Raw genomic sequence first — 18,347 nt, forward strand, 5'->3', positions numbered from 1 at the left:
TATGCTAAAAATATGCAAACATGTTGCATAATATCACCTTGCCCTGGGACGCAGAGAAACAATGCGTTCTGGTGTGAACATGACACAGAAAACCTATTTACTATGTGCCATTACAGTTATCTGCATTTTTCCATGAGAAAGAAAATGCAGTTAACTGCACACAGTGTGAATGGGCCCTTAAGACTGTGAGCTTATTAAAGGCAGGATTGATATACACGTAGTGTATAAAGTACAAACATTTTACGCAGTGCTTTTCAGAAATACCCGTAATAAAGTAATATCCCCTTGCAAGCACCATGGCAGGTGGATGAAACTTAGAAACCAGAGCCCCTGAAAGATACAAAGCTGGAAGGTAACTATTTAAAACTAAAAACAGCAGCCTGGGTAAACTGACCCTTTAACCAGAGTTCATCTGTCAATGTAAAAGTAAAACAAAGATTCCATTTAGCTGTTAGAGCTAATAATTCTACTCCTGCTTGTGAATTCCTCGCTGTAGTTTTCATGTCAGCCTTGTGCATGTGAGTATACGCAGCCTGCACTGCCCCCACCATGTCCTGGGACAATAGTGACTCACAGAGGTGTGCTGACATGAGAAAGACGCGGCGTATCATCTTTCTCTCTAGTGAACACAACCATTGCTGAGAACTCTACATAACCTGAAGCTGAGATCCTCTTCCACAAGAGGCCACCACTTACATTGGCTGTGTGAGTATCAGTAGTGCTACTCATGGGGATCATACAAGAAAATGTTTGTTGCAATTATTTTACGTGACTAGGGACCGCCTACATAAAAAAAAGAAGCTATGCTTACATCTGGAGAGCTACAATTGGTAGCTGTAGCATGTTAGCTTGAAAAAAAAAAAAAAAAGTCTATTGTAAACACAAACTTTGTAACTACTACCACTCCCTATTACTTCATTAAGAGAAATGTTTGGGGATCCAAAAAATAAATAAAAATAAATTTTTAAAAAAAGAACATGCATATTCACCTCAATGCTGCAGCTGCCCTTTATTGGTTCTATGCCCAAGAACTGAGAAATCACATGACCGCTCAGTTCTTGGTCTGCTCTGACCCTCCAGCGCTCTCACTGGAGCAACAGGCTGGGAAGGGAGCAGGAACAGCTGGCTCAGGCTCTCAGCAGCACACTGAGAAACTGAGCCAACTGCCAATTAGGCATCTGGGTGGATCCCGAAAATATTGTCAAGATCCTTCCAGAGCCTGGAGCAGCTCTGTGACATTGATTCTGGATTACAGGAGAGCACAAGTAAATGCACTTCTGTGACGCACAAGAGATCAGTATGGCTAAAAAAAAAAATTAAAAAAAAAAACTAAATTCTTTGTCCATGCTTTTCTTTTAACCTGCTCTTTTTAGCACCACAGCTCACCAATTCATTAGAAACCTTTTGACCACTTGCCCTGCAGAAGATTTACCCCACTACCTGACCAGCCCATTTTTTGCGATAGAGCGCTGCGTTACTATAACTGACAATTGCGTGGTCATATAACGCTGTATATAAATTAAATTTATTTTTTGGCTATAAAAAAAATAAAAATAAAAAAACTGACAATTTTGAAAAAAAAAACAAAAAAACAAAACTAAACCCTTTTTTTTTTACTTTTTGCTATAAAACATATCCAACAAAAAATAAAAGTACTTCATATAAATGGCGATATATATACTGGAATTTTTTTTGTTTTATACTAGTAATGGCGGCGATCAGTGACTTATAGTGGGACTGTGGCGGCATTCTGACACTGGGTGGTAACTAACTGCCACTGACACTAGTACAGTGATCAGTGCTAATAAAAAGCACTGACACTGGGCAGGAAGGGGTTAACATCTGGGGCAATTAAAGGGTTAACGGTTAGGGAGTTTTTATTGTGTATTGTATTACTGAGAACTGCTGCTTTCTATCTCTCTGCTGTGCAGGGAGATAGAAAGCAGCATGTCCATGCTGACAGGAGATCTCTGTTTACACACAGGTCTCTGCCCTCTCAGCTTCGCAGATGATCACAGAGTCCCGACCTGGGACCCGATGACTGACATCCTCAGGAGCCAATAGCAGCACGAGTAGAGGGGCGCGCGTCCCCTACCTGGAAATGAGAAATCACGTATATTTACGTGGTTTTGCACAGCGCAGCTGCCCAGTAGTAGTACATTTGTTATGGGGCGGAGGGCAAGCGGTTAAAATAACTTCTCCCACATCCTCATATAACCTACCCCATTGCACATAACACAATCTATGTAAAATTTATCAACACATTGCAACAGTAATGCCGGCCATAGACGGGTCAAAAATGGGCCCAAAAAAATCATCCGATTTTCGCACTGTTAGTGGGTTAATTGGTCGGCCGTTTTTCGGGTTTTTTTGCAGTTTTGTTTATCGGTCATGTTGGAAAATTTGTGGCTGATTTTGATGATTGGCCAATTTTCCTGGCAATGATGGGCAAATCGGCTGATCGTTTTACCGATAAAAAATCCACGCATGAGCTGTGACCTGCAAGGGACAGAAGTTATGGGGTGAACGTTATGATTTTGTCAAACTATTTTTTTTACCGTTGGTGGTAACGTCGGCCGAACGAACGATTTTTTTTGTTTTTTTGAAAAATCGTCAGATGTTCGACCCGTCTATGGCCTGCATAAGGGCTAGTTCACACTCGGAATCCCACAAAAACATGCTGTAAGTTCCTGTGCGATTCACATGCAGTTCAGTGCTGTAAAATGAGTCCATTCATTCTGAATGAGATCAAATCACACTGCACCAATAGCAGTCCATGCACTACTTTTGGAAATGCACTGCAATCGGATTGCATGGTACTTCTGTACCATGCTATTCAGTGCAGGCAAACTCTCTGCATTTAAGTTCTTGTTAACTTAACAGTGACACCTGCTGCAGATCGCAAATGCATTTGAATGCAGTATGGGAAACGTGCACAAACGCGGGTTTCCAGCACTGCATTCTAGTGTGAACAGGCCCTTAATAGTCTAGATAACTTGCCTTGACAATTTAGTGTCTACTATTTGTCATATATCAATGGATCTAACACTACATACTTGAATCTGCTTTTGTTATATCTTTATTGTAAGAATGTTTCACATTTTGTACAGCATATCCTTTTATTGTTACACGGTCACTTCAATGAAAAAAAACAAAAAAGTATTCGGTGTAGAACAGCTTTTCTTAATCGGAGGTTGCTGAGGGTTCTGACCATTGTTGAGGTGACTACACCAATGCTGGGGGGGTTCTGTGCTACATGGACCACTAATGTTAAAAGAAACGCCAATTTTCACTGCCTTCCTTTATTTTCTGTTATTATTTAGTTCAACAATAGTGATAATCCATTTGTCAATTAGGCAAATTATAAATAACTTATTTGACTGCCCTGTACTCTAGGTACATCACATTTGTAATACTTTGTACAAGTTATAGATCACAGTAATATACCGTGAACTGTAGGTAACTTTTAGCAGGGGTTCCCCATTGCCCCAACTCCACCCCCTCCCCTACCAAACATCTAACCCGAATTCACACTAGAACGGACAGCTGTTTGAGCAATTTACCTCTCTGGCAGCTGTCCATCTCCGGCTGCAGTAGGGGGCAGTGTGGTGCGCCATCCGGCGTATCACACAGCTCTCCTGTTTTTTTTGTACAAACTTTTTTTTGACAGGAACATAAGTACACTTCATTTATGGTGCTGTACAGCAGTGCCATTCGGTTCATACAATGTGCTGTAATAAAATGCAGCATGTTTGTATTGTATCCCAGTGCAGCTCCACTGTGAGAGGGACACACAAAAATGAATTGTTTTCTGTGTGTTCTTGCAGTGACAGGCGTTTTACAATGCAGTAAAATGCATGTCACCACGGTTTGTGAGAATGCGCCCTTAGTCAAGGGTTCCTGTCCAAGGTAAAATGTTTGAAGCAGATTTCCACGAAACATCCAACTCACAAACACCAACACTGACGACAAAAACATTGAGCTACACCTCAGTGTCATAGCATTAGATTGTTAGCTCCTTTGGGGTCAGTAACAGAGCTATGTGCTGTCTACTCTACATAATATGTCAAAATGACATCTGTTACACACAGACTAAGCAAAATGCTAAAAGGAACAATGCATAATGCCTCCACAATTTGCAGATTTCCTCCTAACATTTTGTATCAGTATTGCTTGGACCTTAGAAGAAGGGGGAGATTCCCGAATGCTTGTCCTGAATGTTTGCTGTTAAGTAGAGATGCACGGATATATCGGCGGCCGAAATTTACCGACCTAAATTAGGGCTATCGGCATTTTGCCATGTGAATCAAAAACCGTGATGTATGCATTTTTGATGGGTTTTTAATGCTCTCAGGCCTGGTTCACACCACTGCAGTTTGCATTTTGTCGGTTTTGTAGTGCGTTTTGCATTTTTGCAAGCACATTAAAAACGCAAAATGCATCAAAATGCAACGTGTGTTAATGCACTTTTGCTGCATTTTCAAAGCATTTCACGCCTGTTTCCACACCAATGCAGTTTGCATTTTGTGTTTTTTGCACACTTGTCTTTGACACGTTTATTGATGCGGTTTGTGGTTTTTTGCCAACTTGTTGCTGGGCAGATTGAAAATGCAAAACGCAACAAAAACTTAACACATGCATTTTTGATGCATTTTCAATGCATTTCAGGCCTGGTTCACACCAGTGCAGTGTGTTGTCAGTTTTGCAATGCTTTTTTGCATGTGCGTTTGTGACGCGTTTTGAGGTGTTTTGCGTTTTTTACATGGGTTTTTTTGGCCAACTTGTAGCTGGGCAAATTTAAAAAAGCAAAAAGGTGTGAAAACGTATCAAACCCAGGAATACATGCGTTTTCTGCAGCATCTCCACTAAAGTCTGTTAAACCAAAAACGCAATGCTTTGCGTTTAAAAAAAAGTTCCTGACACTATCCAAAAACACAGTAACTCAAAAAAGCATAGATGTGAACGTGTCCCATCCGAAACCATGTTAAATGGACTTTAGTGTGTTTCTGCAAAAAGCCCTAAAAAACACATTGGTGTGAACTAGACCTCAATGAGGAGGTGAATTTTTGGTATGTTTTTGTTTTTTTTACACAAAGTGCTTCAAAAACTGCTCAGTGTTAAAGCAGCCTATTGGCCGAAAAGTGCTGAAAATATATTCATATTTGTTTAAATTCATGATAATTAAAAACTCAAATATAATACAATTATATATAAAACATTGTTTTTAAAAACCTGTCCATTTCAGTTTTCGGCCAAATGCATCCTGAATTTTCAGTTTTGGTCCAAGAATTTTCATTTTGATGCACCACTACTGTTAACTATCACGAACAATACTGAACTGTGTTATAATAGTGCATTAATATGGCTACAATCGCCTTAACCATGACGTCTGCAGTTATGTAGTGGGCTAATATATAGAGAGCATATAATACAAAATAGAGTTGATGATAGAAGATTCAACTCACTTACATTGCGGACACAAACACACAGCTATAACTCCGATTCCTGGACACTAGAGTGCTAGCTCCTTCTGAGTCAGGGCAGAGGTCCGCTCTGAGCTATATATCAGAAATTACTGTGAAAGGTATGGTGAGTGTAGTAAAGTGTACACATTGCACGTGGAATATTACAACTGTGTTCACTACTAAATGTCCAACTCCCTGACACTGGAGACACAAACACACAGCTATACCTCGCATTGCCAGGTGCTGGGACACTAGAGTGTTAGCTCCTTGGGATCGGGACATAGAGCTGTGTGCCGTCTGCTCTGTGTTAGATGTTAGAATTACATTGGGAAAGCTAGAATGAAAAGCTGTAACACTATTAAAGCATGCACATAGTAAACAGAAGAAGAGCAGTGTTTACTATGAAATATCTAACTCACTGATACTGGGGACACAAACACTGGGTTATAATCCCTAAATTCAGGCAATCCGAGTGTAAACTTTTGGATCAAAGAGAGCAGCATGTGGTCTGCTCTGGGTTATATGTCAGAATTACATTGAGAAGGCTATAACAAGAAGGTGTACGGACAGATGAATAACAGAGAGGTTGAAATATCCACTCACTGATAATAGGGACACACTAGAGTAATTTACTAAAACCGGAGAGTGCAAAATCTGGTGCAGCTCTGCATTTAACCCAATCAGATTTCAGTCTTTTTTGTTTTTGTCAAAGCTTAATTAAACAAGCTGAAGTTAGAAGCTGATTGGCTACCATGTACGGCTGCACCAGATTTTGCACTCTCCAGTTTTAATAAATCAACCCCCCTGAGTTATAGCCAGTGGGTGCAAGCTATTAGAGTGAAAGCTCTGGAGCCAAGAATAAAGGGCTGTGTAAGGTCTGCTATGGGTTATATATCAGTATTACACTGGGAATCCTATGAAGAAAGACTTACACACAATGTAAATACAGAATAACAGAGCAGTGTTCTCAATGAAATCTCCAGTTCACGGACACCCAGAACACAGCGAGTTATAATACAGGCCACTAAAGTGTGAGCTTTGGGAACAAGGACAAAAGGGCTGTGCGCGGTCTATTCTTGTTATGTATCAGTATTACAGTGGGACAGCTTTGACAAGAAGTAGAATGATAAATTCACACACTAAATGCAGAACAACAGAGCTGCGTTCACTATGAAAGACCCTGTTCACACACACCTGGGACACACTGAATTATAATACAGGCCATTAAAGTGAAAGCTCCGGGGACAACCTTAACTAGGAAATAAAACGTACAGTTTGTACCACATCCAAAATAAATTGTAGTGTGTACTACATATATCATAAATAATGTGTTCTCTACATTCTTCATAACATGTACAGTGTTCACAACATCCATGAGTACAGCGTGTACTTATGGCCGTGTTCAGTCCACTCTAGGCTGCATATCAGAAGTAGATTGTGGAAGCTATGATGAGTAGTGCAGTGTACACACAATGTAATTACAGGATAAAGGGGCAGTGTTCACTATGAGATATCCAGAGTTAGAATCCCTGAGTTTAGGCCATAGAGTAAGTCCTGGGGACAAGGGCTGAGCTGTGTGCGGTCTGCACCGGGTTATGTAAGAATTACATTGGGAAAGCGATTATGAGAAGTAGTGTGATTATATATATCACAGATATATACATACACACACTAAATAGAGAATAACAACAATTTTCACCATGAAACCTCCAGCTCACAGACACTGAGGGGACACCGAGTTATAATCCCGGAGAGCAGGACATTAGAGTGTAAGCTCTGGGGTCTACTCTGGGTTATATATCAGTATTACACAGGGGAAGATATGATGAGAAGTAGTAAGGTGTACACAGACTAAATGCAGAAGAACAGCAGTGTTCACTATGAGTTATAATCACTGAGCACAGGGCATTAAGTGAGTGTAAGCTCTGGGGACGAGGACCGAGGGCAATGTATCAGAATTACTCTGGGAAAGCTATGATGAGAAGCAATAAGGTGTACTCACACTATAAACAATAAGAGCCATGTTCATTATGAAATAACCCACTACAGCCGACACAGAGTTCTATTCCCCGAGTTCACCGTTGGGAGTGTAAGCTCTTGGGACAAGCACAGGGAGCTGTGTGTGGTCTACTTTGGGGTTGTGTATCACATTGGGAAAGCTATGATGAGAAGTACTGAAGTGCACACACACACAAACAATAAATGTGGAATAAGGGTTGCTTCACACCAGATGCAGTCCAGACGCATTTCTATTCTGCATCAGAAATGCATGGACAGGGTTTAACATGGATTGCAATGATCCAAGTTCACACCAGTGCAGTGCATTCCAGCGCAATCAACAAAAGTACAACATGTTGCATTTTTTATGTACAGAATACATCTGGAATGCTACAAAAAGTATCAAAAATGCATGTCCTCAATTGAGCTGAGGAAAAGAAAATAGAAAAAAAACGGGCTGGATTGCATCAAAAACACACATACAGAAACACATCCAGAACGCAGAAACTGTGGCATGAACAGGTCCTAACAGAGCAGTGTTCACTATGAAATCTCCAGCTGGCACAATCTGGTATAACACAGGCCATTAGAGTGTAAGTTCCTAGGACAAGGACTGAGGGCTGTGTGTGGTCTACTCTTATTTGTGTATCAGAATTAGATTGGAAAAGCTACGATAGGAAGTAGTGAAACACGCACTGTAAACACAGAATACCAGAGCTTTGTTCACTTTTTGATATAATCCCTGACTGCAGTACATTAGAGTGTAAGCTTCTGGGACAAGGACTGAGGGCTGTGTGCGGTCTGCTCTGGGCTGTGTATAAGAATTAAATTGGGAAAACTATGACAGGAAGTAGCGAAGTAGGAACACACACTGTGAATACAGAACAACAGGGCCGTGTTCATGATGAAATCTCTGACACTGGGGACACATTGAGTTATAATAACGGCAATTAGAGTGCAAGCTCTTGGGACAAGGACTCTGGTTTGTATATCAAAATCATAATGGGAAAGCTTTGATGGGAAGTAGTAAGGTGTACTCGCACTATAAATGTATAAGTGCCGTGTTCACTATGAAATAACCAAGCTCACTACAGCTGACACAGAAGGATAATCCCTGAGTTTAGGCCATTAGAGCGCAAGATCCTGGGACAAGGGCTGAGCTGTGTGTGGACTGCTATGGGGTTGTGAATCATATTGGGAAAGCTATGATGAGGGGTGATGAAGTGAACGCAAAATGTAAATAAAGGATAACAGGGTAACTAACATACTATATTATAACACAGATCATTAGAGTGTGAGCTCCTGGGACAAGGACTGAGGGCTGCATGCAGTGTATTCTGTGGCTGTATATCAGACTGAGAAAGCTATGACAGGAAGTAGTAAAATGTAAACAAACTATAAACACAGAATAATAAAGCTGTGTTCACTATGAAATAACCAACTCACTTCAGCGGACATGGATTTATAATCCCTGTGTTTAGGCCATTGGAGTGTAAGCTCCTGGGACAAGAACTGAGGGCTGAGTGCGGTCTACTCTGGTTTGTATATCAGAATTAACTTGGGAAAGCTCTGGTGAGAAGCAGTGATATATACACACAGCGAATACAGGATAACACAGGGCTGTATTCACTATGAAAACTCCATCTGACACACTCATTTATAACAGAGTGTGAGCTCCTGGGACTAGAACAGAAGGCGGTGTGGTCTGCTCTGGGTTGTTAATTTGGGAAAGCTCTGATAGGAAGCAGTGAAGTGTACACACAGGTTCACTATGAAATCTCCAGCTGTCACACTGCATTATAGGACAGGACACTGGAGTGTGAGCTCCTGGGACAAGGGCTGTGTGTAGTCTGTTCTGGGCTGTGCTATCAAGACTGGGGAAAGCTGTGATGAGTATATAAACAGAGCCGTGTTCACTAGGAAATCTCCAACTGACACAATGTATTATATCACTGACCATTAGAGTGTGAGCTCTGGGGATTAGGACTGAGGGCTATGTGCTGTCCGCTCTGGTTTAACAGAATCAGATTAGGAAATCTATGATGAGAAGTAGTGAAGTCACACACATTATACACAGAGCAGTGGTCACTATGAACCCTCCTGCACTCACACTGCATTATAAGTCAGGCCATTGAAGTGTGAGCTCCTGGGACAAGGGCTGTGTGCGGTCTGTTCTGGGGCTGTGTATCAGATTAATAAAACTATGATGGGAAGTAGTGAGGTGCATATACAGAGCATTAATCTCTATGAACCCTCCAGCACTCACACTGCATTCTATGTCAGGGGATTAGAGTGTGAGCTCCTGGGACAAGGGCTGTGTGTGGTCTGTGTGTCAGACTGGAAAGATGTATGGTGAGAAGTAGTGAACTGCACACACAGAAAATACAGGATAACAGTGATCACTATGGACCCTCCAGAACTCACTGCATTCTATGTCAGGGGACCGGAGTGTGAGCTCCTGGGACAAGGCTGTGTGTGGTCTGTGTGTCAAACTGGGAAGATGTAAGATGAGAAGAAGTACACACACAGACAGACCAAACACAGATTAGTGGTCACTATGAACCCTCCAGCACTCACACTGCATTCTAAGTCAGGGGATTGGAGTGTGAGCTCCTGGGACAAGGGCTGTGTGTGGTCTGTCAGACGGGGAAGATGTATGGTGACAAGTAGTGAACTGCGCACACAGACCAGTGCTCACTGTGAACCCTCCAGTACTCACACTGCATTCTATGTCAGGGGATTGGAGTGTGAGCTCCTGGGACAAGGGCTGTGTGTCAGACTGGGAAGATGTATGATGACAAGTAGTGAAGAGCACACAGACCAGTGATCACTGTGAACCCTCCAACACTTACTGCATGCTAAACCAGGGGATTGGAGTGTGAGCTCCTGGGGCAAGGGCTGTGTGTGGTCTGTCAGACGGGGAACATGTAAGATGAGAAGTAGTGAAGAACACACACAGACAGACCAAACACATTTTAGTGGTCACTATGACCCCTCCAGCACTCACACTACATTCTAAGTCAGGGGATTGGAGTGTGAGCTCCTGGGACAAGGGCTGTGTGTGGTCTGTCAGACGGGGAAGATGTATGGTGACAAGTAGTGAAGGGGACACACAGACCAGTGGTCACTATGACCCCTCCAGCACTCACACTGCATTCTATGTCAGGGGATTTAAGTGTGAGCTCCTGGGACAAGGGCTGTGTGTGGTCTGTCAGACGGGGAAGATGTATGGTGACAAGTTGTGAAGGACACACAGACCAGTGATCACTGTGAACCCTCCAACACTTACTGCATGCTAAACCAGGGGATTGAAGTGTGAGCTCCTGGGCCCAGGCCACAGTTGGGCCTCTCCTGTTGCCACTATGGAGGTGAGCTGTCCCCTGGGCGGGATGCAGGAGAGCCCCCGGTCCCCCGCGGCCTGTCACAGGTCGGGCCGCCCCCGCAGCTCGTCCCCTAATCCCGGGCCTAGCGCGGCCTGCGCTCTCCTCTCCCTCCTCAGGTCACACAGAGCCCGGCCTCCACCTCCCTCTCTCTTCCCCACACACACAGAGGCCGTCCATCTTCTCTCCTCAGCCCCGGCGCTGTGTTTACCTGAGCGGCGGGCTTTGACGGCGGCCTCCAGTCCGGGCCGCTGGGGGGAGCCGATCCTCAATGTCTCCGGGCCGAGCAGGATAATCCGGACATGAGGGGGAGCGGGAGGGGAAGGATCCGTTCTCCTCCTCCTTCCCCGGGCCTGCCCCCCTCCCTCGCTTGCTCTCCCTCTGCCCGGACACAGAGCAGGCCCCGAGCGCCGACACAAGCTGAGGAGGAGGCGCCGCCTTCCCCGCCCCGGGAAGCAGCCAGTCAGCGTAGGCCGAGAGCCCTCCGGGGCCCGGGGGAGAGCGCGAACACGGCGGCCCGAGCAGTCACGGGAGGGAAAGAGGGGACGAGTCCGCTCCGGGTTGGCGCGCCACTCCGCCGATATTCGGGAATCCGCTTCTCCCTCACAGAACAAAATGCCGACCGGAAGTGCAGCTGCACGAAAGGACTCCCTCCACCGGCGCCAAACCGCCGAGCACCCTCAGCCAGGGCCACTTCCGGTGTGTGTGTGACACAACACAGGCTCAGCCAGGGACACTTCCGGTGTGTGTGTGTCTGACTGGGACACCCCGCGGGCCGGGCTCCTCCACACACAACTAGGTCATCACCGGGCCGCCCTGTGTGTGAGAGGAACGGCCACTTCCGGTGTGTCAGCGACAGGCGGCCGCCAAGTCCTGACAGAACCAGGAAATCACATCCACAGTGTGCACTACATCCATAAAACCATCCACAGTGTGCGCTACATCCATAACACCATCCACAGTGTGCACTACATCCATAACACCATCCACAGTGTGCACTACATCCATAACACCATCCACAGTGTGCGCTACATCCATAACACCATCCACAGTGTGCGCTACATCCATAAAACCATCCACAGTGTGCTCTACATCCATAACACCATCCACAGTGTGCACTACATCCATAAAACCATCCACAGTGTGCACTACATCCATAACACCATCCACAGTGTGCGCTACATCCATAACACCATCCACAGTGTGCGCTACATCCATAACACCATCCACAGTGTGCGCTACATCCATAACCCCGTCCACAGTGTGCGCTACATCCATAACCCCATCCACAGTGTGCGCTACATCCATAACCCCGTCCACAGTGTGCACTACATCCATAACACCATCCACAGTGTGCGCTACATCCATAACCCCGTCCACAGTGTGCCCTATATCCATAACCCCGTCCACAGTGTGCACTACATCCATAAAACCATCCACAGTGTGCACTACATCCATAACCCCGTCCACAGTGTGCGCTATATCCATAAAACCATCCACAGTGTGCGCTACATCCATAACCCCGTCCACAGTGTGCACTACATCCATAACCCCGTCCACAGTGTGCGCTACATCCATAACCCCGTCCACAGTGTGCGCTACATCCATAACCCCATCCACAGTGTGCACTACATCCATAAAACCATCCACAGTGTGCACTACATCCATAACCCCGTCCACAGTGTGCGCTACATCCATAACCCCGTCCACAGTGTGCGCTACATCCATAACCCCGTCCACAGTGTGCGCTATATCCATAACAAACCATCCACAGTGTACACTACATCCATAACCCCATCCACAGTGTGCACTACATCCATAAAACCATCCACAGTGTGCGCTACATCCATAACCCCGTCCACAGTGTGCACTACATCCATAACAAACCATCCACAGTGTACACTACATCCATAACCCCATCCACAGTGTGCACTACATCCATAACACCGTCCACAGTGTGCGCTACATCCATAACACCGTCCACAGTGTGCGCTACATCCATAACACCGTCCACAGTGTGCGCTACAGCCATAACACCGTCCACAGTGTGCGCTACATCCATAACACCGTCCACAGTGTGCGCTACATCAATAACACCGTCCACAGTGTGCGCTACATCCATAACCCCGTCCACAGTGTGCGCTACATCCATAACACCGTCCACAGTGTGCGCTACATCCATAACACCTTCCACAGTGTGCGCTACATCCATAACCCCGTCCACAGTGTGCGCTACATCCATAACCCCGTCCACAGTGTGCGCTACATCCATAACACCGTCCACAGTGAGCGCTACATCCATAACACCGTCCACAGTGTGCGCTACATCCATAACCCCGTCCACAGTGTGCGCTACATCCATAACCCCGTCCACAGTGTGCGCTACATCCATAACACCGTCCACAGTGTGCGCTACATCCATAACAAACCGTCCACAGTGTGCGCTACATCCATAACAAACCGTCCACAGTGTGCGCTACATCCATAACAAACCGTCCACAGTGTGCGCTACATCCATAACAAACCGTCCACAGTGTGCGCTACATCCATAACACCGTCCACAGTGTGCGCTACATCCATAACACCGTCCACAGTGTGCGCTACATCCATAACACCGTCCACAGTGTGCGCTACATCCATAACACCGTCCACAGTGTGCGCTACATCCATAACAAACCGCCCACAGTGTGCGCTACATCCATAACACCATCCACAGTGTGCGCTACATCCATAACATCGTCCACAGTGTGCACTACATCCATAACACCGTCCACAGTGTGCGCTACATCCATAAAACCGTCCACAGTGTGCGCTATATCTGTCATATACTGTACATATGTATGTTGAGCACCACATCTATATCCAGGAAATAAATTATACTCTGCAATCTATTTTCATCAGAACCAGGAAATACAATGTGCAGTGTGCGCTACATCCATAACCAGGATGTAATGTCCCCTCCCCCTTCTGCCCTAGGAGAGGGGCGTGCAGTGTGCGCTACATCCATAACCGGGAATTAATGTCCCCTCCCCCTTCTGTATATTTTTTATATTTATACCGATACAAAGGATCAGTTCAGACATCATTCAGACAGTTGCGTGTTGCTTTTCACTGTGGTTGCTATGGACATTCACCCGTTACATTCATATTCAAATCTAGAGAGTGACCCTGTTTGTCCCCCCCCCATCATCCTGCATGATGTGCTGATCCTCTGGATTCCTCTCCTTCATTCACCAGAGTCCCCACCCTCTTCCCGCCATAGTTCCCAGCTGTCACAGTTCAGTCCAGGGGCAGACTGACAACTCATGGGGCCCCTGGTTCCTGATAGGTTCATAGGTGTAGAATGCAGTGAATGTGTATGCCATTGTGATGCCTGTTTATAAGAGGCGGAGTCTGGGTGCACGCTGCCGCGGGGCATTACTGCTCGCACGCTGACGCGGAACCACTCACCCTGCAGAGGATTCCCCCCTTCCTGACCAGGACATTTTTTGCGTTACTTTAACTGACAATTGCGCGGTCATGCAACGCTGCACCCAAAATGAAATTTACGTCCTTTTTTCCCACAAATAGAGCTTTCTTTCGGTGGTATTTGGTCACATGTGCAATTTTTATATGTTGCGTTGTAGACCGACAATTTGAGAAAAAAAATATATATTTTTGACTTTTTGCTATGAAACGTCCAACAAAAAAAATTAAAAAAATCTAATTTCGTCATAAATTTCAGCCAAAATGTATTCTGCGACGTGTCTTTGCTAAAAAAAATTCCCAATACGTGTAAATTAATTGGTTTACATGAAAGTTATAGCGCCTACAAATGGCGGTATATATACTGGGGTTTTTTTTACATTTTTTTATACTAGTAATGGCAGCAATCAGCAACTTATAGCGGGACTGCAGCGGGCATTCTGACATGGGGGGAACTGGCTTGGTGTCACTGACATCTCCAGTGACACCAATACAGTCATCAGTGCTAATAAAAAGCCATACAAAGCACACTGCTTTGTATGGCTATGCTATGCAGAGCCATACAAAGCAGTGTGCAGGAGCTGACAGGGGAGAGATCTGTGTTGTTTAACCGTTTCCATACCGGGCACTTTTACCCCCTTCCTGCCCAGGCCAATATTCAGGTTTCAGCGCTCTCACACTTTGAATGACAGTTGCGCGGTCATACAACATTGTACCCAAACTAAAATGTTATCATTTTCTTCACACAACTAGAGCTTTCTTTTGGTGGTGTTTAATCAACACTGGGGTTTTTATTTTTTGCTAAATTAACAAAAAAAGGCTGAAAATTTTGAAAAAAAACACGTTTTTCTTTGTTTCTGTTATAAAAGTTTGCAAATAAATAATTGTTCTTCATAAATTTAGGCCGAGATGTATTCTGCTACATGTCTTTGGTGAAAATAACCCAAATTAGGATGTATTATTTAGTCTGTAGGAAAGTTATAGAGTTCACAAACTATGGGATAGATCTGAAAATTGATCAATCCTGAAGTACTGACAGCCAATCTAATTTCTTGAGGTCCAAGAATGTCAGGACAGTACAGATATCCCCCAAATGTCAGGACAGTACAGATATCCCCCAAATGACCCCTTTCTATAAAGTAGACAGTCCGACGTACTTCATGAGAGGAATGGCGAGTTTTTTGAAGTTGTATTTGTTTGTCATAATTTTTCGGAAAAGGAAAAAATAAAAAAATATATTTTCACTATTTTTTTTTTTACATACTGTCACCAGTGCAGTACAGAGTCATCATATAACTGGCATGGCGGTGATCAGGGACACTGACTGGTGACAGTATGAAAAAAAAAATATATAATATATATTTTTTTATTATTATTTCTAATTTTTTATTGAATTTTTTTTTACGATTTTTTTTTTCATATTTCACTATGACCAAAGCAGTACAATGTTACCATAGTAACATTGTACTACTTTGGGGAAGTAATCAGTATTTTTATTTATTTTTTTTACACAATTTGCTTATTGCAAAGAATTACTTTGCTGTAAGCAAGCATTTACCTAAATGACATTGATTCATTCAGGTTTTTTTTTTTTTCTTTTGTGCTTAGCTGTGATTTGGCCACAGCTAGTCACATGACACAGCTGGGCTGTGATTGGCCCAGCTTGTGCATGTGATCGCTGTGACCATTCACAGCTAGACACACTAGTATACAATGGATGGCATGAATGAAGCCATCCATTGTATACAATTGTCATGTGACCTGCTGTGATTGGTCACAGCAGGTCACATGGTATCGGAAACGGGGCTGGTACTCAGATCTGTCATCGGCCGTGTCCGAGGTACACGGCCGGTGACAGATCGCGCCTCTGCGTGGCTCTGCAGGCGACCACCCGGAACGCTAATGGATTTTGCACGCCGCCGGGCGGCTAATGATTATACACAGGTTTCTTCTCCCATCGGAAATCCTTGGAGCTTGCGAGGAATCACCGGCCAGGACCCAGTGATTAACAGCCGAGGCCGCAAATGGGCGCACGCACGCCCCTTACCCGGAACTGCAAAATTACATATATATACACGTGACCTGTCCCTACACTACTCACTCACAAATGCATGCATGCCATACTCAGGGGCCACGGGCTTAACCACTTCCAGTCCGGACACTTTCACCCCCTTCCTGTCCAGGCCAATTTTCAGCTTTCAGTGCTATCACACTTTGAATGACAATTGCGCGGTCATGCAACACTGTGCCCATATGAAATTTTTAACATTTTTTGAGACAGATAAAGTGCTATTTTGGTGGTATTTATTCACCACTGTGATTTTTATTTTTTTTATGCTATATAAATTAAAAAGTCAAAAATTTAGAAAAAAAGTGTTCTTCTTATAAAATTCTGCAAATAAATAATATTTCATCATAAATCTTAGCCAAAATTTATTCCATTATATTTTTTGTAAAAAAAAAAATAACCCAAATTAGTTTATAACCAAAAATTATAATTTTTAAAAAATTTTTTTAACTTTTTTTATATTAATTTTAATGTATTTTTTAACATACTGTCACCCTAGCAGTACAGTGTCACCATGGTGACACTGTACTATGGTGGGGGGGTGATGAAGATTTGTTTTACACTGATTGCTTTTACACCCATAAAGGCTGGAAAAGCAATCATTTCTCCTTCTGTCTGGCTGCATTCTTGCAGCCATGGAGAACTACTGAGTGAGCTGTGATTGGTCACAGCTTGTCACATGGTACAAGGCTGGTGTGAATAGCCTTGTACCATGTGATCTCTGTGATCATTCACAGATTTCACACGTAGTAAGCAATGATGTCAGAAGTGACATCTTGCTTACTGTCTGCATGTGATCACTGATTGGCCAATCAGTGACCACATGATAGGGACCTCGTACAGAGGTCCCATCCGCTGATCGGTGTTCCACGGTGTCTGGAGGACACAGCGGGCACCGGATCGCGGTGCTGCGCGCTCCCAGGGAGAGAGCATAAGCAGGGTGCGGGGAGGCCGTTTATATACAACGGTCGGAAGGGAGGTGGTTAAATAGACTCTGCCTGACCCAAGATGGCTGCCAGAGTCACATGGGGTGGCAGCATCCAGCCAGATAGCTTCCTCAGTGACCCAGGAAACCATAGAGGAGCATTGTTCCTCTTGACAGCCTCTCCCTCTGACATGCTGCCGCGGTTGAGCGTCACCTGCAGTGAAGAAAGTAGACTGCACCACCAAGCAAGAGCGGAATTTTAGTTCTACTTTACCCCAGGTTCACACTTAAGCGTTTTCCGCAGCATTTTGCAGAAACACACTACAGTCCATGTAATATGATTTCCTATGGGACAGGTTCACATCTCAGCGTTTTCACCTGCTGCGTTTTTTGGAAAGGGTCAGGGACTTTTTTGAACGCAAAAAGTTGCATTTTTGGTTCTATAGATTTCAATGGAAATGCTGCAGAAAGGCATGTAGTGCGTTTTTGCTGCTTTTTTTATGCATTTTTGCTGCGTTTTGCATTTTAAATCTGCCTAGCAACAAGAAAAATGTTTAAAAGAAGAAAAACACATCAAAAAGTGGCAAAAATGCATGTAGAAAAACGCAAAACGCAATGCAGAAACGGATCAAATGCGAACTGCATAGGTGTGAACCTAGACTTAACGTGCATTGTGTTAGTCTAGGTTCACACCTATGCAGGTTGCGTTTGAGCCGTTTCTGCATTGTGTTTTGCGTTTTTGCACTTGTGTTTTTGATGCGTGTTTGATGCACTTTGTTTTTTTTCATATTTTTTTCTTTTTCTTACTGCTAGGCAGATTTAAAACACATCAAAAACACAGCAAAAAATGCAGCAAAACCGCAATACATGCTTTTCTGCAGCATTTCCATTGAAGTCTATAGAAACAAAAACACAATTTTTTGCGTTCAAAATAGTCCCTGACCCGTTCCAAAAAACGCAGCGGGTGAAAACATGGATATGTGAGCCTGTCCCATAGGAAATCATGTTACATGGGCTGTACTGCGTTTCTGCAAAACGCAGAAAAC

At 44.1% G+C, this 18,347-nt stretch overlaps 1 protein-coding gene across 4 annotated transcripts in view; it reads right to left on the reverse strand.

Moving 5' to 3' along the window:
* Positions 1-11,593, reverse strand: part of NIPBL (NIPBL cohesin loading factor) — a 192,843-nt gene extending 181,250 nt beyond the window's left edge. Inside the window, exon 1 of one of the 4 annotated variants that reach the window (XM_089687840.1) lies at positions 11,055-11,587. The gene's annotated coding sequence lies outside the window, so the exon portion shown is untranslated. Of the gene's footprint in view, positions 1-11,054 lie in introns of all 4 variants that reach the window. The other 3 variants (XM_089687839.1, XM_089687842.1, XM_089687841.1) reach the window with 3 other exon arrangements.
* Between the last annotated feature and the right edge of the window lie 6,754 nt (positions 11,594-18,347).

The sequence above is a fragment of the Staurois parvus genome, unplaced genomic scaffold (genome assembly GCF_062004578.1).
Source record: "Staurois parvus isolate SC_StPar_1 unplaced genomic scaffold, SC_StPar_1.0 ptg000438l, whole genome shotgun sequence".
Taxonomy (NCBI): domain Eukaryota; kingdom Metazoa; phylum Chordata; class Amphibia; order Anura; family Ranidae; genus Staurois; species Staurois parvus.